General features: G+C 35.7%; 1 pseudogene across 1 annotated transcript; it reads right to left on the bottom strand.

Annotated features, from left to right (window-relative positions):
• Window positions 1–6,124: 6,124 nt before the first annotated feature.
• On the bottom strand, window positions 6,125–17,838 carry LOC149570459 (chaperone protein ClpB1-like; annotated as a pseudogene). Its single transcript, XR_016361501.1, has 11 exons — window positions 17,058–17,838; window positions 15,850–16,016; window positions 15,601–15,745; window positions 15,339–15,510; window positions 14,843–14,999; window positions 13,971–13,974; window positions 8,746–9,018; window positions 8,207–8,548; window positions 7,810–8,089; window positions 7,520–7,717; window positions 6,125–6,650 (listed from the first exon to the last, which is right to left on the bottom strand). The product of XR_016361501.1 is annotated as a chaperone protein ClpB1-like (transcript).
• Window positions 17,839–27,905: the final 10,067 nt, after the last annotated feature.

Here is a 27,905-nt window from a genome sequence, read left to right as displayed (position 1 = left end):
CTCAACAACTCCTATGTTAGGAATAAGTACCAAACTTGTCTTTATTTATTCCACTTTTTTAAACATCTTTCTAGCATATTGCCCATCCTCATCTAGCAAGTATGCACATTACCTTGCTTCTCTTTCATGAATTTGCATATACCATATATAACTACTACCAAAAAGTTTAGAATTAATTTGACTCATTTTATATCCATAAATTTAGGATCTAAATTTTAAAGCTCAAGTGCTTCACAAAATTAATGGGACCCATTACCTTTAAATATTCCTAAAAACTCTTAGTAGCAACTACTCTATTTTTAAAGAAGCCCTCCTATAAGGAACCCCAAACTTAGTCAATTAACATCAAAGACACAATAAATAGGAGCTACTTTCTGCACATACACAAGTTTACATTGATGTAATTTTCTAAAGGAAATAAGTCAAAAAAAAAAATTAGAAGGTATAGGTTATTTATTATCATTATATTGAGTATTGTATTCATGTTGAAGATTGTTGGCGGTATCTCCCTCAAAGTGGACTACAAGGTTGCTCCCTCTAAGTAGCATATTATTATTAAGTGTTTACAACATATTTGATATTATATTCTTTTTCCATATTTCATAACAACTTTGCTAAAAAAAATGTTTTTAGTAGATCAAAAAGATTATTATGAATTTTTGGAATGATATCAAGTTTATAATTGTTCAAATGTCATATCTTTTAATTTTGTCAAATAACTGGTTTTATGAGCTTTTTTTTCAATCTTTCACAAAGCTTAAAATTTAAAATTGCTTTTTTATTTTTCCGAGATGTCCAATTCTTTAAAATGAAAGCATTTTATTTCTTGCAATGCTTTCAAATTTGATAGCATTGTCTAAATTTTTTAATACTTGGTTCCAATACTAGTTTATTATAGTTTGTAATTATGACATTTCTTTTTTGGAAATTGATTTAGTGAAACCCATGTGAAATCTTCTTAAAAGACAATTTTTTATGTTTTATACCTACCACACACAAGACATTTTTTGCTTCTCCATGTTGGTTGCCTTATTTAGAGTCACCATTGAGATTTTTGGGAACTTTCTATTAAGAGTATAGTAGGGAACAATTTATTTTCATTTAAGTAATGATTATGACATACTAAAAAAGTGATCTTTGCCAAAGTCTTTGACATTTTCAGTACAATGGAGAAGGAAATTCCCATTGATGAGATTATTACCACAGAGTTTCAAGATGGAAGCCTATTATTGCAAAATAATCCGAAGATCGACTCTATCATATGCAACTATAATATATTCTTTCTATCTTTATTACTCACAAATTTTATGGCTTATGAAATTAGAAGATTGGAGGTTTTCTTCACTCCACTTTCACCTACCAGTGCCTATGCTAAACATATTTTTTGTAGGACTAGGCTGGCAGAGTCCAGAGGCCAAAAAGCTTTGAAGCCCTGACTTGGCTAGGGACTCACAGAGTCTTGTATCATTGCTTTGCCACACTATAATTTCCAAAATCTTGCTTCATTACAAAATTTAGAAAAATTTAAAAGATCACCCCATTCTCTTCTACTATGACATCTTCATCTCCATGACTATTTGCAACTTCAATTTTGTTTTCATTTTTATCTTGTTCTTCAATCTTTGATGCAATTTCTTTCTTTTCTCCATCTCCATTTTTTTGTCTATTTTAATACCCTCAATATACAAATCTCCCTTTTCATTTCCTCCAAGAAAACCAAAATTTGATAAAATAAGGACCTTTTTTCTCCTCGTACTCGATGCTTGGTTCTTCTATTTCTTCGTATTCATTCAAATCTTCCTTAAACTTGCAACCACTGCTATCCATAAATTTGGTCTACAAACTTTCTTCTCATTCACCTAACCATTTTTCTCACATGTTATTGCTTCAAATTTTTCTTTATTATCTTCCTTACTTGTGTAAAGTATTTGCACATGCTTCTCTCTCCATTTGTTTTTTACTAAAGGGCTACAATACACCTCTTGATTTCTCTTTTCACTATCCTCTTTCAAGAGAACATTTTTCTTCTTAATTCTCTCTACCTCTTCTACCTCTTGAAGAAGTTCACTTCTTTACACTCATTCCAATCTTCATCTTCTTCCTCAAGATAACATTCAATCCTCTCTTCATGTTATTTAACTTCAAAATTGTCATCTTCTATCTAACCATCTACATGTGGTTCCTTCACAAGCATTTCCTCATCAACTTAAACTCCTTTGCTTTTCCCACCTCGAAGGCATCATTCTTTCCTCAATTTTCTTCAATTCTTCACAATGACTTTTGTTTCCATTTCTTCCCAATACTCTCCCCAAAATGAGATTATCAAGAGTTTTGTTTCCATTTTGTTTCAATGACATATCTCTCAGAAATCATGGATCCTACTTGAAACAAACCAACATGTACCTATCCTCTACCCAACAAGAGGTTTTTGGAGATAGATCTCTCTCGTGCACCTTGTACCCAGCCTCGACCTCTATGAGAGGACAAAACCTCTCACACATACTCTAAAAATTGATTTAGCGCTTCCAACCAATCATCTAGCTCTGATATCGTTTGATGCACAACAAAGATCAGAGCCTGATCAAGCTATGAGATAATACAATTCAAAACAATATTTAAAACCAAAACATAGTAAAAAGCCCCAAAATCAAGAATTTATTCACTCTTTAACATTATAGGCATTCAACTTCAATAGGATACCCATAAGTAATTTAGATTACTCAAGCTCTATTAACTACCAACAAGATAATTCACTTGTTCTCACACAAACCCCTATTAACTGGCATTGTTAAAATACTTTAGCTAGGCACGCAAACATCGACCTACTCTCTCTACGCAACATTTTTGTCTTCTAAACGCTTGCATTTTTTAGCACGGTTTCTTGTTTTACATGTTACTCATACAACCTTCAGTCCCATTGCTGGTCTTTTCCTAGCACAAGATTACGTGTATATATAGGTCACAGATTTCTCTACTGCCACTACAATGTTAGATTTATTATATTAATCAGGGTTGTTTCTAAGCTTAGTTTAAATAAATAAATTAGGTAAATGTATAGTTGTTGGAAGTTATTCACGTAAGCAATTTTTGTAAGGGAAAATAAAGCTATATAAAGATACTTAGAAATCAATGTATATAACATTTAATATCAATTCTATATGTATCCGAATGTATCCAAAAAATGTAAATCAATAAAATCAGCACTTTATATTTTAGCTCTTTCATTTGGTATCAGAGCCTAGTACACAAAAAATGGAGAGTTAATTGTGAGATGAAAAATGTGTTGTGCCCAGAAATGAAGACAATGTTTGTATGCAATAGTGAAGTTTTCAAGCAGTACTCACAAGAATTGCATTCATTATAGATGCAAGAGGAATGATTCTAGTTGGTAGAAAGAATATATGTTTCTAATGGTCTAAGGAGTCAAAGAAGACAAATTCCCTAACAACGCATTCAAGAAAATGGATTGAGGAATGAAATCATTGCCAAAGAACACTCTGTTAACACCAAATTACTATGGACAAGTGAAGGGAGAAGCATCATTAAATTTATTTATTTTTCTCTTTCGCAATAAGATAACGAGCAATGCTACCATGTGTCTATCTAGTATTTTGTGAGATCATCATTTTGGAGAGTATGTGATGCTTCTATAATAGAGATTTTGCTTGGCCTTTCATAGTTTTCAAATTGCTTTGGTTCATATGCTAGTCAACTTGGAGAACCATTTCCTATAGCGTTGGATGCATTTTCATTTGAAAATTTGTAAAGAGTGTTTGATTTTCTATTGTACATTTTTTTAAGTTGCTTGATTTCCTTTCAAAGCAATCCAGAAGAAAATGGATAAAATGACTACTATTACTAAGTTTGAAGGTATTGAATTCTACACATAGCAAATTAAGATACAGTTGCTTTTGATTGAAAAAGAACTATGGGATATTGTATGTGGGTTGGTGAAAAAGTTACAAGATTTTTGTTATAAAGAATAGAAGTAAATAGGAGGTTGGAGGCAATGGAGGTTGGAGGATTTTTATCATCTCAAGCTAGCTTCTCGCTTAGAGATGATTATTGCATGAGAAGCACCTATTTGTGTCCCTATAAAGTTGAGGTTTGGCAAACTCATCCCTGAAGATAAGAGGGGACTTGATAGATTTGTGTCCTTGAAGAAAAGAGGGGGCTTGGCTACATGATTGTCTTTCTATGAAGAGAGGGGGGCAAGATTTGAAGAATGGCATTAGAGACACTCGGAGTGAATGTCTACTTTCAAAGGAAAGGTGTCCATGACATTAGTGGTGATTGTTTCTATGAAACTTAAGGAGGCATTAGACACACTCAGAGGAGATGTGGACTTTCAGAGGAAAGGTGTCTCATGTGCAGCACCAAAGGAGGCATCAGGCACACTCCATGGAGATGTGAAATTTTGGAGGAACTATGTCTTGTTGTGTAAAGGAGGTGCAAAAAATTTTATTATCAGGAAAACTTCAAGATTTACAATTTGAAGTTGGGATATGAGGGTAACTTCGGGATTAGGATTTGCAATTTGAAGTTGCAAAGAAAAAATCTACTTTCAAAGATTGGTGAGGAACTTCATCAAAGTTTCCAGAGGAATAATATTGGTGAAGGCTTCCACTTTTATTGGATTAATGTAATAAGGGGGAATATGTTGGACTTATTACATTAATTAGGTTAGTTTCTAATAAGGGGGAATGTTAGATTTGTTGGATTAATGTAATAAGGGGAAATGTAAGATTTATTACATTAATAAGGCTAGTTTTTTAATTTAGTTTAAATAAATAAATTAGGTAAATGTATAGTTGCTGGAAGCTATTCCCATAAGTAATTTTTGTAAGGTAAAATATGGCTATATAAAGATACTCAGACATCAGTGTATATAACATTCAGTATCAATTCCGTATGTATCCGAATGTATCCAGAAAATCTGAATCAATAAAATCAGCATTTTATATTTTAGCTCTTTCATGCAATTCCTTTACTAACTTGATACTAGTATGTCTACACTTCTAATACAGACCTCTCTTCCTCACAATGTGCTATCTTTTGTATTGTTGTTTCATCTGTTTTATTATCGTTTCATTCTTTTCTTCTGTTACATGTCTTGCGCAGTCTCCCTCTTCCCTTCAACTGTGCAAGCTTCTTTCTTTTGTCTACCTACACCTCCTCTGCATCTTGGTGCCTCTCTTCTTTTTTAAATTAGACCAATTTCAAAACTCTTCATTGCCTCTTTCTTATTAAGTTACACTCCTGCATCTTTGCATTCTGTATGTTGTGTTTTAAAAGTTATTTTCTTCATGTAATGCCATATCATCCTGAAAACCAGCAGTCACATCATAAGTTTCTCTCTCTTGCATCTGTCACATATTTTATTGTCTTCCCACTTCCACGCTGCCTCTCCCTTCACTCTTTTTGTTGGCAATCTATTGATACCCCTGTTGTTATTATTCTCACTATTTATTCCATCACCCGTTCCAACTTTCCTTTCATAGATTTTACTCCATTCACCCTTCCTTCAAGTTGTTATAAGTAACAGCCCTGTGAATTCTTCTGAAAAGATTGCAATTATTAGGCTTTGTACCTGCCAAATGCATTTGCTTGAAAGCTCTTAACACTTATTCAACAAATGCACATCTTGCAATAATTGCAACTCATGAGGTATTCTACCAGGTAGTCTACATGCCTGCTCATGCTTCGATATCTTGAGTACATGTCTTCCAGGGCATCTGTGGTTGCAACATCAAATACAATTTCCTATCCTCCATACTTTGACATATGTTCATGCTCTATTCAAAACTGCTATGCAAATTGGAAAAGGTTGTGGAATATGCATTTTAAACTTCCCTTTCACTCTTTAAGAGAGATGCCAACTGAAACATACTAAAAGAAAACAAATCAACAATATATTTGCTCAATGCTGATCATCTTAGGCCTAGGATCCTCTGCATCATATACTAGTCATCATAGCCCTAAGAATCATCTCCAAGTTTTGGAAATGCTTTGATTTCCACAAAGATTAAATGTTTACAGATGATCATCTAAATTCTAAACTAAAAATTTAAAATATACTAATGACCATTAGCATTACTGATTTGTTCATAAACCGAAAATAATCTTCAGGAATAGTTTGGCAGTATTTAATTATTTTAAAATGTAGATATAAGGAATTACATCAGATACGAAAAGTCACAGTGGTGTTGGGATAGTTTCCCTCAAGCTGACAAGCCAACACATTTTAGCCATTGCTATTATGCATTCCTACAATAACATCAATTTTAATATTCTCACCGAAAAAGTATCTGCCAAACATAAAGTTGATCACATTTAGCTCATCCACACAAAATGACTACTAGATATGATGTCACAACCTAATGAGATGATCAAGATTCTTCCATAGTCTCATTGTCGTCTGTTATTTCAATCAAAGATTCTTCCATAGTCTCATCGTCATCTATTTCTTCAATTCTCATTTTCTTCCATAGCTTTTCATACTTCGCCACATGACAAGATAATGACGGCTGATGCATTACATCTATGAAGACAATATCACTTTGGTCAAATTCTCCACTGAAGTACATTTGGGACAGTCGGGTCACAACTTCCTTTTCCAACCAGCTCCTTAAGGGTTTAGCACCATAAACCTACAAAAACCAAAACAGGAATTCGTTCAACTTAAAACTAAATTGCAAGAGTCCTCATTCTACAATATTGCAGTATTAAAATTGTATATGTAATAAAATTTGTAATTTGTAGCTGATTTGTTATCAAAATTGTATATGTAATAAAATTTGCAGTTTGTAGCTGATTAGCTATTTTCTTTTGTTTTTTCTATAAAGGTAACCACTTCAACTAGTTAGGATAGTGGACCACTACTCCAATGACAACAATAAAATGCTAATGCATGTCCTGGACCAGAATATGATAGAATCACATTTACTTAGAGTTATATCCTTCAAGATAGTGCCAACAATCCATATTCAACGCCATTTCTCTATAAGGTTTGGTGCTTTCTACCCTTAAAAAGTTTGGAAAGTAATCAATTTACTTTTCTTCGTAACTAAGAAGCAATCATATAAAATTCCAGGTGTTTCTTGTTCTTATTGAAAGGAGATTTTAATTTTTTTAGATTATTTTGTTTCAGTTGTTTTAGGTCATCCTAACATTCCATTACTGATCATCCTATTTTAATCCAACGAAGTCTATATTTTTGAATTAGGATCTCTCTAGTGTGATATTCTCACATCTACTTTGTTAAACAGTCTTATCCCCACTAAATAGTAACATACTCTATCTTCTTTATTCTCCCCTTTTCTAGAAAGTGAGTGGAAGCTAGCTTGGATTAAGGTATATAAATAACTTTACAGTTAAACCAGGACCCTTCTAATATGAAGCTCAAATTTCAATCTATTTTAAAAATGCTTCGTACCTATTAAATAGTAGATTAGACAAGCATCGAAGCATGTAATATAAAATATACAAACCAGAGGAATAACTCTGAAAATGGACTTACAGGATCATAGGCTTTCTCAACAACAAGGTTTAAAACTTCATCACTAACTAACAAATGAACTCTCTTCTTAGAAAGCCATAGAGCCACTTCTTTGATCTGCAATATAGCAACCTTCTGCACCTCCTCATTTTTTAGAGGATTAGAAACAACTATCTCATCAAGTCTATTCAACAGTTTGTTCCTAAAGTGCTTTCTCACCTGCAATAAAGTAGCACCACAGTTTTTCTTTTAAGAATAACAGTATTTCAATGACAATTAGATCTAATGAATCGTTACTTAATTGCACCTACTTTTTGTATTACTCTATCTTGTGCAACTTCTATGGATGTGACTCCAGAGAGTCCTAGAATAAAGTACTCTGCTCCAAGTTTGGATGTCATGACAATTATCGTGTTGGAGAAGCTAACTGCCTGACCACGTTCATTTGTCAATCTACCATCATCAAGAATCTGAATCAAGGTGTCAAGTACAGATACATGTGCCCTCTCAACTTCATTAAATAGAACAACACTATACGATCATCTTGTAACTACTTCAGTCAGTTGCCCACCTCGTCCAGAACTAACACATCTGCAATTATTCATTACAATTTAGCTGAAATATTGGCTGCCATTTATTCAGTATATAAGTAATGAATTTTTTTTGGAATAAGACCAATCTAAAAGAAACCTCTTTCTTTAGACATACCCAGAGGGACCACTGATGAGTCTAGAAACTGAGTGTTGTTCTGTGTATTCAGACATATCTATCCAAACTAATAGGCTTTCATCATAAAATAGTTTTTCTGCAAGAGCCTTTGCAAAGCTCTATTTTACCAACTCCAGTAGGTTCCAAGAATAGAAAGGATCCAGTAGGTTGATGTAATTTCCTAAATCCCGCATCTGATCTCATCACAGCATCTACAACTGCCTTAACTGCTTTGTCTTGCCCAACAACTCTTGCATGCAACCTTTCAGCCAAGCCTAACAACCTCTTCTTACCAGTTTGGCAAAGCCTGGTAAGAGGAATACTAGTATGATGACTCACCACCTGTATGAAATGAGAAATGATGGTACTGTCACTACAGATTCACTTTTTCCTATCTTCATAACATGCAAATTCTAAAGCACAACTATTGGGAATCCAACCTCAATTTAACTCATAGGCTGCAACTAAACTTGACATGCATTAAAAATATGAAAAGAAAACCTATCAAGAATAATTCAAAACTCTCATATTTCACATACATTTGCAACTTCATCAGGTCCTAAAAAAAACATTAATTTTCCTTTAAAATTAGTTTCATGTAGAGCAATTGCTTCCTCTATCTGAAGTGCCCCATATTTTATATCAGCAACTCTTGTCAGATCCATCATTCGCTCTGCCTCCTGTAGAGTAGACAATATTTCTCCATGTTTTTGCTTCAACCAACAGATTTCATTCATTCTCTCTTTTTCTTTCCAGAATTTCATTTTAAGAGGGAGCATGCCATCTCTCAAATCACCAACCTTGTTGTGAACCTATATGATAGGAAATATTATTATATATATAAGAAGTTATCTTCAATCCTATAAAAAACTCCCTTGCATAGCACAATAATCTTCCTTCGTCTTTGCATAAATAACCCCCAAGCAACTATTTAGAAGAAAGGTAATATCAATACCAACCTCCTCCGTGTAAGGAAGCAAAGGTGTGTGGAATCACTTCCTACACTAATCCTTGAGAGGACGATTAAGCAAATTTGACTAACTATTGCAAAGATCTCAAGAAACACATAACAATATAATCAAAATAACAATGAACTCATAACACAATGCTACTATGGGGAAAACCTTTCCAGGAGAAAAACCCCACCCTCCAAAACCCACACAATGTATTCTCAAATCTGAAAGATTACAATACACTTGCAATGGAAGTTCTTACAGGAGCACATCACCACAACTCGAACTTGAACAAGGACTCAGAGAGATACTCCTAGCACCAATCTTGCAAACTGAACTCAATGATTCAAACACCTCTCCAAGCCCTCCTTTTATAGTGATTTTCCATTTGGAAACCATTTGTGGTTTTATAAAACCATGGGCCAAAGCCATGGGCAAAACAACCATGCCACATGTTACCCACTTGTAATTTGTAACTCCAAGAATGCCATTTTCGTCCATAATTTTGTCCTCTAGTTTAGACCCCCATAAAAGTCATAAAATAAGTTTTTTACAGTCTAAAAATAACCCTTCTACATTGTTCTAGAGACTACACACATTTTTAAAAACTCATACACCTTTTCCAACTCATAAACATGTGGAAAACTACCACAAACAAATTCTAGAATTTCCTAAAAAAAATTTAGAGTTTTCCAAAAAAAGAGCTTGCAAGATTGAGACACAATTCTCAACATTCTCCCACTTGTCGAAAACCTTGCAAGAGTGAGGGGATCCACAGTTTCATGGAGTTAATTGCTAGGGGCCGAGAGACCCATAGACTCCAAACACCATCTGAACTTCTCTCTGCTCACGGGCTTAGTTAATGCATCAACAACATTCACCAAAGTCTCTACCTTCTCCAGCTTCACCTTGCCATTCTCGAGCATATCTCTCACAAAATGATATTGTACATCAATGTGCTTGGTCTTGACATGAAATGTTGGGTTCTTCGCTAGGAAAATTGCACTCTGATTGTCACTATAAATTGTCATTGTACCCTATTTGAATTCTATATCTGAACACAATCTCTTTAGCTAGATAGCTTCCTTGCAGGCATGAGTAGCTACCATATACTCCACCTCTGTAGTGGACAAAGCAACCACAGCTTGTTGCTTGCTCATCTAACTGCACCACCGAATAATGTAAACACATATGTACTGGTGGATCTTCTTCTATCAACATTACCAACTTAGTCTGAATCCACGTAGCCTTGAATATCCAAGGAATGCTCATATCCTATTCCATTAAAACATATAGAGTACTCTAAGGTACCTCGCAAGTATCTGAAAACTCTTTTTACTGCATCCCAATTTTCTCTTCTTGGATTAGACATATAACGAAAAAGTACTCCCATTGCTTGGGCAATGTTTGGTCTTGTATAGGCCATAGCATACATAAGACTGCCAACTACACTTTGATACAGTACTCGACTCATCTCTTCCATCTCCAATGGGGATGTAGGACATTGTGAGCTAGAAAGCTTTGCTGCCATAGTAACAGGAACACTCTATGGTCTGAAATCTTGCATATTGAATCTTCTCAGAATAGTACCAACATACTTACTCTGACCTAGCCAAAGCTTTCTATTTTTCCTATCTCTTATAATCTTCATTCCCATAATGTACCTTGCTGCACCAAGATCTTTCATTTCAAACTTTGCTGGGAACTGAGATTTTAATTCTGCAATCACACCTTTTCCTTTGCCAATAAACAACATATCATCAACATATAAAGCAATAACTAGGAAATAATCACCATCAAACTTATAGTATATACAGTGATCAGATTTGGATCGCACAAATCCCAAACTCAACACATATGTATCAAACTTCTGGTACTACATCCTAGGACTTTATTTTAAACCATATAAGGATTTCTTCAATTTACAGACCAAATGACTTTTACCTTTCACCACAAAGTGCTCTGGCTATGTCATATAAATTTCTTCCTCCAAATCTCCATGAAGGAAAGCTATCTTCACATCCATCTGCTAAACTTCTACATCATAAGCTGCTGCAATAGAAAGTAAAAATCGAATGGATGTCATTTTTGCTAAAAGAGAAACAATTTCACCATAATCAATTCCTGCAACTTGGGAGTAAGCTTTTGCAACCAATCATGCATTATACTTTTCAATGATTCCATCTAAACCTATCTTCCTTTTGAACACCCATTTACAACCAACAGGCTTCCGTCCTTTAGGCAATGGTACAAGATCCCATGTATCATTCCTCTTATGGGCTGCCATCTCTTCTTCCATGGCTATCTTCCAGGACTCTGAATCATTCATAGAAGGAGCCTCTTCTATAGATTTCAGTTCATCGATATTAGCATTCAAAGCAAATATAGACCTCCAATAATCAGGAGAATATCCATACCTTTCTGGTGCTTTCCTCTATCTACTAGACCTTCGAACAAGATCTAGTTCAAGTTCAAGTTTAGGTTCATGATTAGGTTCTCCCTCTTCCTTTGATGATTTAGAACTCGAAGAGCTCTCTTCAACAACTTGTCTTTCTAAGGGCCTCAATTCAACTTTCTTAGGTGTAGTAGGAAGATGAATCACATCTTTCTTTTCTTTTATCTGTTTTGGCTGCACTATAATAGAAGAAGGCTCAATTTCTCTAAAAATAACACTTCTAGAGTAAATTACCTTTTGTTTAATAAGATCCCAAAGCTTGTACCCTTTCACACCATAACTATATCCGATGAAGATACATGTGTTGTCCAATTTTGTCTATTCTTCCTTTGGTACATGAGCATATGCCTCACAACCAAAAACTCTTAGATGACTAAGTGAAGGCTTATGGCCTGACCATGCTTCCATCAGCATCTTATCAACAAGAGTTGGTGTAGGAGACCTATTTATTAGGTAGTAGGCAGTGGCTACAACTTCGGCCCAAAACTTTTGTTCTAGTCCAGCTCCATTCAGCATACTCCTGGCCTTCTCCATCACGGTCCTATTCATTCTTTCTGCAACTCCATTCTGTTGCGAAGAATACAAAGTTCTCTTCTCTCTTTTAATACCACAATATTTGCAAAATGTGTCAAAATCATTGGATCAATATTTACCACCTTTATCAGTTCTCAAATGCTTTATCTTCTTTCTAGTCTACAACTCAACCATTGCTTTAAATTCTTTGAAATGACTGAAAACTTCAGCTTTACTTCTAAGAAAAGAAATCCATGTTCTTCTACTGAAATCATCAGCAAAAGAAACATAATAAACTGATCTACCAATAGAAGGAACATCAACTGGACCAAATACATCCGAATGGATTAGATCCAAAATACTTGAGGACTTATGAGAACTTGAGTAAAATTGAATGTGGTTTTGTTTACCATAGATACAATGCTCACAAAAATCAAAATCAAGATTGAAGTCATTCAACCCATCAACAAGGTTTTTGTTCTTTAAGGTTCATAGACCTTTCTCACCTATGTAGCTAAGTCTCCAGTGCCATAACATAGTCTTCTCTGTAGGTAACTTTGATTCTATAGATAGAGCACCCTTGGGTACCCAGAAACCATAACCATCTATTGAAAGAGAAACCCTCTCCTCCGACAAAGTAGTCCTCTTCACAATCTTATCAGAAGTACTATTGCACTCAACTGTGTGTGCATCAAGGTGGTACAATGTACCCAATCTGCTTCCTCTAGCTATTACCATAGCACCTCTCACCATTTTGACACCTGCTTCAAAAAATTGTAGATGCACACCCGCATCTATTAGTTTGCTAATAGATAAAAAATTCCTCGCTAGTCCTAGGATATGAAAGACACCATCAAATTTTTTTATTCTACCATCAAAAAATTTCACACGATTACTTCCATGACCAACAATATCAAGAATTGAGTTATCACCCAAGTACACCTTACCACCATCAAACTTTTCATATTTACTAAACCAATTTCTATTAGGGGTCATGTGAAAAGATGCACCTGAGTCTATCAACCATGCATTGACACCTGCATGAGTGGCCAATGCTGCAATGAAAGCATCTTCATCTTCCTTCTCAGACTTGGAATCAGAATCTTGTTTCTTGTTCTTTTTCTTTTCCTCTTTGCAATCCTTTCGGAAGTGTCCAAGTTTGCCACAATTCTAGCAGATTGCCTTGGACTTACTACAAGATTTTGATCTCCCCTTATTCTTGGACTTGAAATGGTCATGTTGCTTCTCATTCTTTCCTCTTTCCTTTGGTCTTCCTTAAACACTCAAAGCCTCTTTGGCATTCAGAGAGACTTTCCTTCTCATCTCTTCAGAAAGTATAGAACCAACAACGTCCTCCATCTTCAAGATGACTAAAGTGCTCCCTATACCCAAGACAAGGCTGTCCCATGAGTCTGGAAATGAGCATAGCAATATTTGGTACCTTTCTTCTTCATCCGTCCACACCCCAATTGAGGTCAACTGAGTCACCAACATATTAAAAATTTCAAGATGCTCAGAAATCTGTCCACCTTCTTCCATTCTCAAGGAATACAACTTCTTCCTCAAGAAAATCTTGTTCACAAGAGATTTTGCATGATAGATCTCACTTAGCTTCTTCTAAAGCTTCTTTGCAGTAGGTTCTTCATGGACATTAATCAGTATAGAATCTGCAAGATACAATCTGATGAAACTTTTAGCTTTCCTATCTCTCACATCATACTCTGTGGCTAAATTCGGATTTGTGGGCCTCAATTTCTTCTCATCAATTGCATCCCATAGATCTCGATCAATCAATAGATCTTCCATCTTCAGCTTCCACATTTCAAAGTTTATGCCAGAAAACTTCTCTACATCAATCCTCCCTGATGTGCTTGCCATCTTTGCAATCCTGCAACATAGAAATAAAACCTCTACACAAGCTCCCACCCAAACCTTGATTAGCTCAAAAAAACCCTATACCCAACAAATAGAACCAAAACTAGGCAGGCTTTGATACCACTTGTAAGGAAGCAAAGGTGCACGGAATCACTTCCTACACTAATCTTTGATGGAATGATTATGAAAATTTGACTAACTATTGCAGGGACCTCAAGAAATGCATAACAATATAATCAAAATAACAATGAACTCATAACACATTGATTACCATGGGGAAAACCCTTTCGAGAGAAAAACCCCACCCCCCAAAACCCGCACAATATATTCTCAAATCTAAAAGATTACAATACACTTGCAATGCAAGTTCTTATAGCAGCACATCACCACAACTCAAACTTGGACTCAGAGAGATACTCCTAGCACCAGTCTTGCAAACTGATCTCGATGATTCAAACACCTCCCAAAGCCCTCCTTTTATAGTGATTTGCCATTTGGAAACCATTTCTAGTTTTACAAAACCATGGGCCAAAACCATAGGCAAAACAACCATGCCACATATTACCTACTTGTAATTTGTAACTCCAAGAATGCAATTTTCGTCCATAATTTTGTCCTCTACTTTAGACCCCCATAAAAGTCATAAAATGAGGTGTTTACACTCTCAAAATAGCCCTTCTACATTGTTCTAGAGACCAAACACATTTTTAGCAACTCATACACCTTTTCCAACTCATAAACATGTGGAAAACTACCACAAACAAATTCTAGAATTTCCTAAAAAAATTGTAGAGTTTTCTGGAAAAAGAGCTTGCAAGGTTGAGACACAATTCTCAACACTCCAGCTGTGCTTTCCTCACTTCATCTTTCTTATTTTCCAGAGCATGCAGCTGAACTTTTAGTTGAAATGTTTCCCTTTCAAGTGCATCTAACTTTACTTTCACATTTGCACATGCTTCATCAATCAGATCAATTACTTTGTCAAGAAGATGCTGATCTGTTTAGAGTTCAAACAAGAAAACAATTATCAATTACTTGTACAAAGCCCACAAAATGATGCTCACTTAAAAATTTATGTCTCGGGCTTAACTCCTAGCAATTTAAAGTCAAGACAATAAATTTGCACAATCATCCAAGTAAAAATTATCTGTTCAGAGTTGAAACAAGAAAACAACTATCAATCACTTTTACAAAGCCCACAAAATGATGCTCACTTTAAAGTTGATGTCTTAGGCTTCATCTAACTCCTATCAATTCAAAGTCAAGACAGTAATTTTGCACAATCGTCCAAGTAAAATTTAATGTTCTGTCCATTTATGATCAAATCTTATATATTAAGAGCACCCCCACAGCACCAACTTTTCTAACACCACTTCAATCATATGGATATTGAAGAGTTTGTCGGTTATATAACAACAGGATAATTGGGCAGCGACTTCTATTGCTCTACCTGTGATCCTCAGCAAAATGTTAATGATGTCAACCACACTGGGTTTAGAAAGGTACACCTGCCAAAAGCAGTTAATAAGGTAAGTTATTCACAAGATGACCTGTGATCTTGCAATAATCTGTATCAATAGACTGAATCAAGTGCCAACCTGCTAGTATTGGCATTCCAATGCAGCATCTTTCTCTACACATTTTGTATGCTCATCCCATGTAGTTGATCCCACACACTTCAACTGGCCGTGAGAAACCATTGGTTTAATAAATTAGTAGCAATCATTGAATGCTCACATTGTCCTGAAAACAAATCCACTTGTCAATTTGCAGACAACCAATTATAATGACATCCTATTAGATTAAATCATAAAGAGAGAAAAGAACAATAAAGAAAAATCATTCACCAGCACCAAGGACCAAATGTAATTAGTGAATAAACAGAATTACTTTTCCTTGGGATTCTTCTACCTCCAATATAGATTTAAGTCGCTCTTCAAACTGACCCACATATGTTGCTCCAGCAATAAGGACTCCCATATCCAATTCTATCAATCTAACTCCAAGCAAATTTCTGTAGCATACAAAAGAAACTTTATGAGTTTTGAAATGGATTCATTGAGTCCCAAATCAACTACTAAAACACCAACCCCACTTGAATGGTCCAAATACATCAAATTGCTAAAGCAGAACTATTTACAGGGAATTAGTCAATAATACCTCTGTTAAATAATATATTTCTTAAATTAAATGGAGAGACATTGAGGTCATCATCAATCTCAACATTTCAGATGAAGACTCAGAACCAGGAATTTCAAAACATTTGTGACCATGAGAGAATGCTGCAGAGCACAGTTGATGAAACCATGGAGAAGAGTGCACAACTAGAATGTACTGAAACAAAAGGACCCATCAGTCTCCTAACTACACCACAAAACAAATCTTGTAGACCAGATAACTAGAGCTTTCTCGCCTAAAAATTGACATACTTTTAATGTTTATAGTAGCTTCCAAAAGATTGCTATAGTTTCAATATTTAAAATAGGGTAATTAAATGGAACTTGGATATTAGAAGAAGTAAAATGTGAGAAATTGTCCTGGTGAGTAAAGCATGTTAAAATGAATAGTTTATTGGTCAACAGAGCATTTTGGAAACAACATTTTACTGATTCTAGAAATGGAAAAGAGTATTGCTGTTTTGGATAGCTATTCATATTCTTCTATTTTCTTTCTCTTTGTAAGTTTGTAACTAGTAGTTTTCCAAATTTTGCTCACTATTAGATATTTCATGGGTGTATCGCAGTAGGTTTTTAGCCATCAATGGCTATTCTAAAAGAGGCTTGTTGTGCAGAACATGGTAATGCATGGATTCAGAAGGAAAAATCTGAATGGCCATTATAATTTTTTTAACATGAATTGGCTTTTTTTAAACAAAGATCTTGTTTTAAGAAAGAAAGAGAAATATGAATGCAACAATTCCCAGCATTATCAGCAGCGATCATTATTATACACCATTGACATCTAAGTCAGCAAAAATATGGAAGCAACAATTGCAAAGATCTAAGATAGCAACAGAACATGATAAATACACCGAATTGTTATTCATTGTTTTTACCTTGGGACATCTCCTTCAATAATTCTTTGAGCGAGTCCCTCCACCACAGCAATCTTTCCAACTCCAGCCTCTCCAATTAGTACAGGATTGTGATGACTTTCTGGATTTCTTCATCTCTGCCAATAACTGGGTCAAGCTTTGCTGCCACTTTGACAAAGTCGCAACAATATGTTTTTAGGGCCTAGAAAGGGGTAATAATATCAAAGATGGTTTCCACCTTCTCACCCCATTCCACTTCCCACAGCTTCACAACTTGAGATTTAACTTGCAAAGGACACACACCTGCATCTATAAAGCTATTGATAACGTGTGAATCCTCCAAAAATCCTACTATGAGATGATCCACGCCCAAACGGGTGTCTCCTTTCTTCTTCTGTGCCGATTGAGCGCGCTCAATGCATTTGATTACATCAGCGTTGTCGACTGGAGGAGAGTCGTTGGACGACAGCTTTTCCAGGTACTGGCACAAGATTTTTTTAACAGATTCCACTGATTCATCTACCCAAGCAGCATAAAAAATTGCTTCTTTTAGTAGCCCATCGGCATTCTCTATAAGAACAATGGCCAAGTGAAGGGGTGTGAATTGTGCATGACCAGATTTTCGAGCATACTGTCGACCTGATTCTACAGTTTCGGAAGTTCTATCTACGAAATCTTTGGAATCCATTTTCGATTATGTCACCTTTCAGCAACCTCCTCATTTAGAGGATAATAAATAGAGGTGGCTATCCACCATCTCCATAGAAATTAATAAAAGTAAAAATAACGTTTTTAATTATTCTTCAGCATAAGTAAGTGGACTGGTAATCTTTACCATAAACAATATCAAACCATCTGAAAATCAAATATAATATAGTAAATTAGGATAACATTTTTCAATGTTAAATGCTTTTGATAAGCCATCTTATTCCGAAAACCATTTTCTACTGGACTCTGAGCACTAAAAAATTAATGAAATGAGAATTGTACCCTAGGTGAAAGAAAAGTGTAGAATTGATTATTTCTTTGACTTCTTCCATGCTTCTTATCCTGTGCAAGAAATAGTTTGGTTAGTTTCAGCACTGATGTAGATTGCACAGAGTCTCCAGAGGAACAATGTGTCATGGACATGTAGAGAACAAGCTGCATGGAAGAAGTCAAAGAAACAATTATGAATATGACTCTTCATTGGACACCTGATAAGGTCCTGCTCCTTCAATCCCCCCTCTGCATCCTCTTTTTCAGTTCAAGCTCTACCTCCTCCTTTGCCGAGCAATACATTTGCTTGAGATCCATAAACCCACTTAAGAAAGTCATTTAGTCATCAAATCCAAAACCCAACTCTAGAGGAAAAATGGCATAAAGTTGAATCATGAAACAGAAACACAGGGCAATCTTTGTTAGCCCAATAAACCACATTGAGTAGAGCTCGCTGATTATTCAAACAACTGATCCTTCTAAAACTTAGAAGCAGCATGGATTGAAATATATGAAAGTACAAATGCTCATGACTACGAAATGTTGGAAAGATAATACTTTCAAATATGAAATGCACATATTGTATCTTGACTACGAAACCCAGTTCTAGAGGGAAATTGGATGAAATAGAAACATAGGAACCCAGTTCTAGAGGGAAATTGGATGAAACAGAAACATAGGGCATTCTTTGATAGCCCAATAAACTGCATTAAGGAGGCTTGCTTATGATTCAAAAAACTGATCCTTCTAAAACTAAGAAGAAACATGGATTGAAATATATGAAAAAAAAAAATGCCAATGGTTATGAAACCAAATGTTGGAAAGGTTATACTTTCAAATAGCAAAACATATTGTAACTTGGCTAGGTTACATGACATTCTTACGATATTCTAGTACATGTCTAGCAACATGAAAATATATTTCTAGCAGACCTAAAAACCAGGCCATCACAGATTTGGCTTACTTCCAAGGTCAGATTTTTATTGGTAAAATTGATTTCTATTGACATAAAAATCCCATCTATAAATAGCTCTGTCGTGGCAGCATAGCTGCCAAATGTTTCTCCATTGTCATTTGACTTAATTGTCATAGTTTTGCCTAGAGGCCATTTATAATTGATGTAATTTTGTGTGTTGAAAAAAACCATTTAAGAATATAATTGACATTTGCATGTCTAATTACTCGTATGTACAGGAAAATCCAAATATAGTTAGAAACGAAGAACATTACAGAGTCGATAGAAATTATGTGGGGCTGACAATGAATGGTTTGTGGTAGAGGCTTTTACAATTTTGCATGTAGTTGGCAATGAATATATTGTGGCAGAAACTCTAAATTGTAGCGAATGCTTTGTGGGAATAATTATATTGTGACAGAAACTAAATTTTTTGGCCGAAATTTGGGGCCAAAAATTTGAGTGGATGGGGAAGCTTAAATATGATTGAATCGCGAGAATGAAGGTATCCTTGTACCTTGTATCATAAAATGCATTTTAAGTTGAATTTATTTTTGCACTAGTTTTTCCCTGCCTAGAATTTATTTGCACGTTCATCATTATACTTTGACTGCAAATACAAATTGTTATTATTTCCATGTCTCCATCTACGAATCCATGTGAGGAAATTCACATAGTCATGAAAAGGAGTAAAGAGAGAACGTTCCCATTTTGTCTTTATCTTCTATGACAAAAATGCATGACTAGGCAACACTTTCAAGGTTTATGGTTATAGAGGAGGCTTTCCATGTAAGATATTGGAAGAGTGATGAAACTTTTTGAACCAAATAATTTTTTGACAGTTTTTACTTTTAACAAAATTTTAGTAATCTCAAAATAAACTGCCTTAAAAAAATACTTCTTATTACGCTTTTTTTTTCCAGCACAACAATCTGGACATAATGACATCAATAACTACAAATGCAATTGCAGAAATTCTAGCAGAAATTCCACTTAAGGACCCTCTTCTACAAGTTACGAGTATACAACCAATGAAGCAACAACAGTCCACAACTGTTACTTACTGTCTACATCTCTCTGATGGCATACAGACCCATCCATGCCTAATTCCTCAACACCTAAACAATTTTGTTGAAGACAACAATTTGCAAGGAGGATCGATCATCAACCTTACAGATTACAAACGCAAACAATTTATGAATTTCACTTGCATTTTCTTAAATTTTTTCTATGGTCTTTAGTTGTTTTTCCTCTTTACGGTTGTTAGCTAAATTTTGTCAACTTTTAATTGCAGTGCAATTTCAATCAATAGTTTTAAAGTAATATCAACTATTGCAACAACTATTAGAACACCAACTCTTCTTTTGAAAGCAACCACTTTGTTAATGAGCAAGCATAGTCTATTTGAGAATAGTCCAAAAGAAATAAATTCTAGCTACAGAGAAGCAAGCTCTACAGTAGAAAATTTTTTCCCAACACCAACAATAACCCCCATCAAAACATTGACCCCGTATCATAAAATTTGGACTATAGAGGGGAGGGCATTAAGTAAAACTTTTATTCATAGATTTAAAAATGGTGGATGTGATGGAAAAGTATTTGGCTTTGACTATATTGATAAAGAAAGTATTGTGATACATGTCACCTACTTCAATGATATAGTTCAAGAATTTAACAATGTTATCTAATCAAATGAGCTTTATCTCATCTCTAATGATAGAGTCAAAGTTGCTAACTTGAAATATAGTAGCTCAACTAACCCATTTGAGATTGTTCTACATAGCTCATCTCCTATTACTCTTTCAACAACTATTAAATCCACCATACCTATGTAGTGTTTAAACATTAGGAGCATATAATCATTGCAATTTTTACCTATTAGCCTTGTTGTAGATGTCACTGGCATTGTCCTATGCATTAGTCCAACATCAACCTACTGCAAAGGAGATGGATCTGACAGAAACAAATGTACAATTTTCATAATAGATATGTCTAATTGTACTATTGATATAACATTTTGGGGGGACCTTTGCCAAGGTCAAGGAAGGGAAATTTCAGCAATGCCTTTACAGCCAGCTCCACCAATAGTTTTGATCCAATCTACTTGCATTATTTCATATTGAGGAAAGGCTTTAGATAGTATACCTCCAACATCAATTACAATAAATCCACATTTATTGCAAGCAAGAACACTTCAAATGTGGTCTACCAAAAAAGCCATTGCTAATCCATTAAAATCATTGTCAAGAACCACATTATCTATCCCCAACTTTAAAAATCCAACACCTATTTCATCATTGGTAAATAGAGTCATTTTTTAGGAAGAAGGTGTGTGTATAAAAGCCACAATTACAAACGTTCATCTGGACAATTTTTACTCTCTCATGTCCAAAAGTTTTTGAGAACAAGAAATGTTAAAAAAAAACTCACTCAAACCTCAAATAGTACATTTGAATGCCCAAAATATTCCATTAATGTGCCTGTAGACACCCAAAAATTGGCAAAGACCTAAATCACGCAATTTCTATCAATCAATGCAAATTAAAGAGAAAATCAAAAGAAACACAACAGGCTTTCAAATCAAAAACATATCAAGTCATTAATCACCTATCAATTCAGCAAGACCTAAATCAATTTTAAAAAGAGGAAGAAAATAATTCAAATTCATAAAATAAAATTCAAAAAGGGAGGAAGGAAAAAGACAAAGTGTTGAAAATAAATCATTTAGTAAATCAATAAAATCACTTTATCCTCACAAGATGAAAATCCCCGTTTTACTATTTAAAAAAATTTAAAAAATTTTCATATTATCCCTAAAACCAAGTCTATTGGACTCTTCCTCCTGGCCCCTTATGAGATATTTTGAGTTTCTGTTGGACTCTTCCTCCTGGCCCCTTATGAGATATTTTGAGTTTCACTTTCACCCCCAATCAAAAGTGGAAATCCTGGTTCTTACCCCAACCCCTTACGAAATCCTATAAATAGGAGGGAAATCTAAGAGACAAGGGGCCCAAGTTTTTATGCATCTACACTATAGGCATATTTACACTCATTGTTTTAGCCTTTTCATTATAGTGTTTTTGTAGCATTGTTAGTATCATTTTATGTCATTTAGCATCATTTTGTATCATTTAGCATCATTTATTGCATATTTATCTCATGGCATGATCATTTCAAGAGCATTTCTGGGAGTTGTATTTCACATATAATCCGCATTATAGTCATACATCTTGCATTTTTCATCATAAATTTGCATTCTTAGCAATATCCCATTCTAGAACTGTCACTAAAAGGCTGGTCTAAGAGCTATATTAGCGGTTGTAGTTAGGGAGACATGAGATCCTTGTAGAGATTACTTGTTGCTGATGATATCTTGGGCCTAGTATAGTTTGTCATCAGTCCATTTTCTTTCTATGTGGAAGTTTCATGAATACATGCTCTTTTATTGTGTACAAAATGGTGCCCACCTTGGGGCTGAACTAAAAGCCTCTCTACTTTCAAGTTTTTAATCTAATCCTTCTTTTCTTAGTATAGATTTGTGTTTTTCTTGCTATTTTTTGTGTAGATCTGATCAAATACAGGTGCTATTGCATCCGAGAGGCCTCATATCAGCAAGAAAAACATCCCAAAGTTTTTCCCGAGCATAGAACAGTCAGATCTGGGTCTTTTGATACTTCTGCGCTTCGTTTCAATGCTTCTAAACAATATTCTAACACTTATGAAGTCTATTTTTTCACATTTAATCTTATTGTAGTGCTTATACATCATTCTATAATGCATTTTATTTATTCTATAGTGCATCTGCATATTATTATAGCAATCTTAAGAGTACTGTGGCACATTTAACCATTTTTGCAGAGCATCTAAAGCATCTTGTAGTGCATTTACCTTTCTTATAGTGCATCTGCATAATAGAATAGCGCATTTGAAAGTTTTTGGGATGCATTTAACCATTTCTATAGTGCATCTGAAGTATCCCATAGCGCTTTTCACTTTCTTTTAGTGCATATGCATGATAGAATAGCACATTTGAGGTTTCCTGTAACACATATGAGTATTTATGTAGTGCATTTGATGAAAGTTGCAATTTCCTAAATCTAACTCCTAGATTCGAACATTTTTTTCTTACAGGTCCCTTCTGCATCAACAAATAGGCCTTCAAACTGAAGACAACATGCAACAGGAATGAAGACCCTCACAAATGCACCTAGCCCTTGCTAGCTTCAAATTAGGTAGGTGGACCACTGCTCTTGTCAATTAAAACTATGGCATTTCCAATCTTTCAAACATAGTTTAATTAGATTGTTCAAGCTCGCTGATCTAATAAAGAAGTAGGCCTATGCTCTTAACTCTTTTGAGTTGATCAAAATGCCCAACCTTCTATAAATATTGGTTACAGTTGATGAGGAAAAGAACCCACACATCGTCTAATTAGGAGCCCCCCTATTTTCAGTAGTATAAAGGCTAGAAATAACTCCTTTGTGTCTGACGTGTTTGGGGAGCCAAAGCAACAGGGATATGCTCTCACTCTCTCGAGTGATCGGATTCCCAAACCTATCTATTGACTTCCATTTCTCACTTTTCACTAGGTAGAATAATCTAGCTGAAATGTCCCCCTTTCTGATTTGATATGGTATTTCACACCTCTAATCAGATTTTTAAAATCAAACAACTGATATCACAAAGATCCTCCAAATTTCTCAAGAAACCCCCAAATCGGGTATGCCAGAAATTGTGCCAAAAGCTTCACAGCTTCACCAATTATTAATAAATCTGAAAATGGAAATTTTTACAGAACTTTCAGCAGCATAACAGCCTACAAATTGACATTTCCAGATCCGTATAGCCTTTACACAACAGCTCGAAAATGTAGGACCAAAACTATGCTCATCGGGCTCCCGAAATAGCACAAAATATGCCCGGAAACACCACAAGAACACTAATAATCTATCTCAGAAGTTTAATCATGTCCCAATATATATATTCAGATCTATTTTAACAGCTTAAAGTATAAAATACAGCAGCAACCAAAACTGATATGAAATACTCAACCGGAAGCACCAAACTCTCACAAAAATACACCCGGAAACTCACAAATCTGCACTGTTCAGCACAAAGGCAAACTCTGTATGAGCATGCACATGGAATGGCTTCAAACTCCCGTCCTTAGCCTTCCTGGAAACCTGCAAACTCCCGTTCTTGGGTCTCCCTGGAAACCTGCAAACTCCCGTTCTTGGGTCTCCTTCTCCACAGGTTTGGCAGCCTCTGAAGAATAACAAGGAATGAGCAAAATCAAGTTCTGGAATCCCCCCAAAATGCCTCCAAACCTCTTTAAAAAGGGAATAACTGTAACTCATGTCCAAGAGAGGTTAATGAAACATATTTTAATAATAATTATCATTTATTAGTCCAACGGTTTCCAAAGATTAACTCTCTTTTTCCGAAACATCACTTTCTTGGGCCTGCCTGTCTTAGCAAAGATTATTATTTTTTAATTATTTGAAAAGGGGACATGACAAGTCCTCCCCTCCCAAACATTGCTTGTCCTCAAGCAATGGTTGAACAATAAACCAATCAATCCTCCTGGATCCCAAATGTAGTCATGAACTATACTACTACCAATTAACACAGACTCCTGCAAGATCCTCTGCAATATGACCAAGAGGAATCCATAATCAAACTGGCAATTATAGCTCAACCAAACTCCAAAATCACCATTACCACAATCAAAAACCCATGAGGCATAAACTCTTAGAACATCAGAACCCAAGTAAAGTGGACAAATCAAACTACCAACATAGTAAATACCATCAACGCATCCCACTGGCCTATATGGAATGTACAATCCAACTCTGCAACAATGGTGAACCCTCTCGAATGAAACTATACCAAGTATGGAGAATCCACACACTGTACAACTCCTACAGTCAACACAACTCTGCAAATCATCGGCCACTATCTCATAACCATAACTCCCATACACTGCTGATGGTGAAAAGACATTACAAGATAACGAGTAAGAAATGGAATCCAAACCAAATTTGTCTGCCATCAACTCCTCAGCACAGGGATCAAATGCTAACTGATGTACATACCCTGCAATATAATGTTGATAAAAAAAACCAACCTCAGTCAACAGCTCACCATGAAGGAGTGATACAACCCACTGATCACCAGCTAAGTCAAGAGATGTCATAGCCAAAGGAGTAGAATCAATAACAACACCTGCTAAAGCATCACTCCAAAAATCTTGCTCTAAGTCATGTATTATCAACCTGTCAATTGCAGGACCTATCACCATGTCATGCCCATCACAAATCTCATCCCGAGGCATCAAACTATCCCATAACTGATGATAAGCACTAGGTACCAAAGTACATCTCTGTACCACCATCTCATCAACATGGTCATCAAAGGTAGATAGATGAGCATACCTCACAGTGTAATGCCGATAGAATGCACCAATCTCAGTTAGTGGCTTAGACTGCAATCCAGATGTAACTAACTGTAATCGATCATTAACCAAGTTGGAACTGACTACTACCTCTGAAGACATTGCGAAGGGAGTAGTATTACTAGTAGGAACCATGCCAACTATCAGCTGACCAACATCACACATGGTCTTTGATACAACATCTCTAGTCTTCGTGCCATTAGTACTAGAGGTCACCACCATGTCAGGCACACCACAAAAATCTGCTACAGCACCCAACTCAATTGAACCTGACTCTAGTGGGAATGAACCTGATATGCCAATGTTAGTATCAAGGATGGATGCATCCCCATCTCCACTGTCTCTAACAATCTCGGCCATGGACATCCTCGGATCACCAAACACCATAGCTTGTGACTGTATAGAATCAGGTAAAGACTGTAGTCGCTCTAACTCCATGGTCACCTTAGCCAAATGAAACTGTGACTCCTTGAGAGCCAATTGTGTACTCTCAAGAATCTCAGAAGTCACCTCAAGCTGCTCAGTAAGATCACTCACCTCATCTTCCTTGGCCAACAATGCATCACATGCTGTACTGCCCCACTCCATAAGATAATCTCTGTCGGCTACCAACTGCATATAATTCTGTCTCAAAATCCAAATAGCCTCCCATAAAGAGTGGATCTCTGTCAAGGAAAGATAACTTCCTCCCTGCTCATCACTAGTAGGAGAACCCCATCCATAAACTGCTAACAACTGACGAGCAGCATCAAAATGTTGGCAAGTGATAGAAATGTCTTGGTCACTAACTCTCAACTGATTAGACAAATGATGGCACTGGCTTGACTGTCTCCTACAAACCTCCTCTGATGCACTGTCTGAAGGAGTGTCCTCAAAGTTACTAGTCTCTAGAGTATTACCATCCATATCCTATGAATCAAATCTAAAGCTCATATCAACATACGGAGTATCAAAAACATTAGCATTGCTGTCCAACTCCTCTATACCCAAGGAAACTAAGTCTTCAAAACTGCCCATTGCATCCTTCTGGATGTCATCAATGCCAATGTGATCCTGGGACTCATCTATACACACTGCCAAATATGAAATATCATCAACACATTCCAGCAAGTATGGCCGACTGGATATATGAACAAAGGCCAACATTGGTGTATAAAAACTAATACCAACATCAGACAAGATACTGGCACAAGAAAAGACAACACCATGTAATCTGCTAATCAAATCCATGATAGCACCCAAACAAACACTGCTACCAAAAAGTGTTAAAGATCTCCAGCCAACTGAATCCCAAATGCCAATATAACAATCTCGAGTCCATATCCGTAAACTAGAATTGGCTGGTAACTCAAGCAAAATCCTGACTTGAGTAATATGACCAATACCAACTAACTCCACATACCTGTCATGATGAGATAATGTAGTGACAATACTATCTTCACACACCTTCAGCTGGCGGGATAAATCATGTGAAGTACTACTAGCCTCAACCTCATGTGACGAAGCATCTAACTGTGCCTGGTACTCTCTCTCAAAAAAGTCATGAATGCTCAATGTCTGCTCATCTACACCAGGTATCTCACCATCATGCACAACAACATCCTCATAATCATCATCCTTGAGGTCAAATCTATCTATCACTCTTTGACTAAAATCATCAAATGTAGTTACCTGATCATGACCTTGAGTAGTCATTCCATGATACCACCAATCATAGGCTGCATCTTCCAAGTGTAGACTTGCAATTTGAACAACATCACTCTCCTTCATGGGGTTAAGTGTGAAGAAGGTCTGTAATTTTTGTAGCCATGCTCTAGCTGAAATTTTATTTGTTCCATCAAAAGTAGGTGCTATAAACTTGCTTATTTTATTTTTGAGCTCTCTTCCACTTATGTCATGCTCCCTTCTGTACTCTTTCTTGGGCATCAAAGTGTTCATCATATCCACATATTCTCTAAAAGGAACCGAACTACGAAAGTCATCATCTAAGCCATTATAAGTAGCTCTTAATGTAATCAAGTTACCTGTAACCTCTTCCATAGGATTAATGGCTGGATTTGGTACTGGTGGCTCATCTGCAGGCAAGAAAATAGTTTTGGTTGATTTAGATGGTGTGGATTTCAGATTTCTTGGCTCCTCTGAAGTGCTCCCTTTCTCATTAATAGATGCAACTCCTTGTAGTTTTTCTGTCAATATTTGCAAAGCCTCTCTAGTTTTTGCCAAACTATCCACTGTTTGCTTCTGAGTATTTTGGATGTCTTGGAAGAATTTCTTTGCCATCTTATCTGGATCAGCCATACTTTTCCCTTCCTTGGATTTTGTACTTTTACTTTCAACTGGAGGTTTGATCAAAATTTCTTTATTCTTTTCTCGCTGCAAATATCTTTTTTCTCTTTCACTTAGTTGCATGCAACCATAAATTTTGACATGCAACTGATTAGAAGCAACATGCAACCACCAAATTCACCAAGAACTAACATGC

Source organism: Cupressus sempervirens, chromosome 3 (assembly GCF_028749045.1).
Source record: "Cupressus sempervirens isolate cs-2001-9-10 chromosome 3, ASM2874904v1, whole genome shotgun sequence".
Lineage (NCBI taxonomy): Eukaryota > Viridiplantae > Streptophyta > Pinopsida > Cupressales > Cupressaceae > Cupressus > Cupressus sempervirens.
Note: the sequence above shows the minus strand (reverse complement) of the source record. Positions and strands in the feature narration are given on the sequence as shown.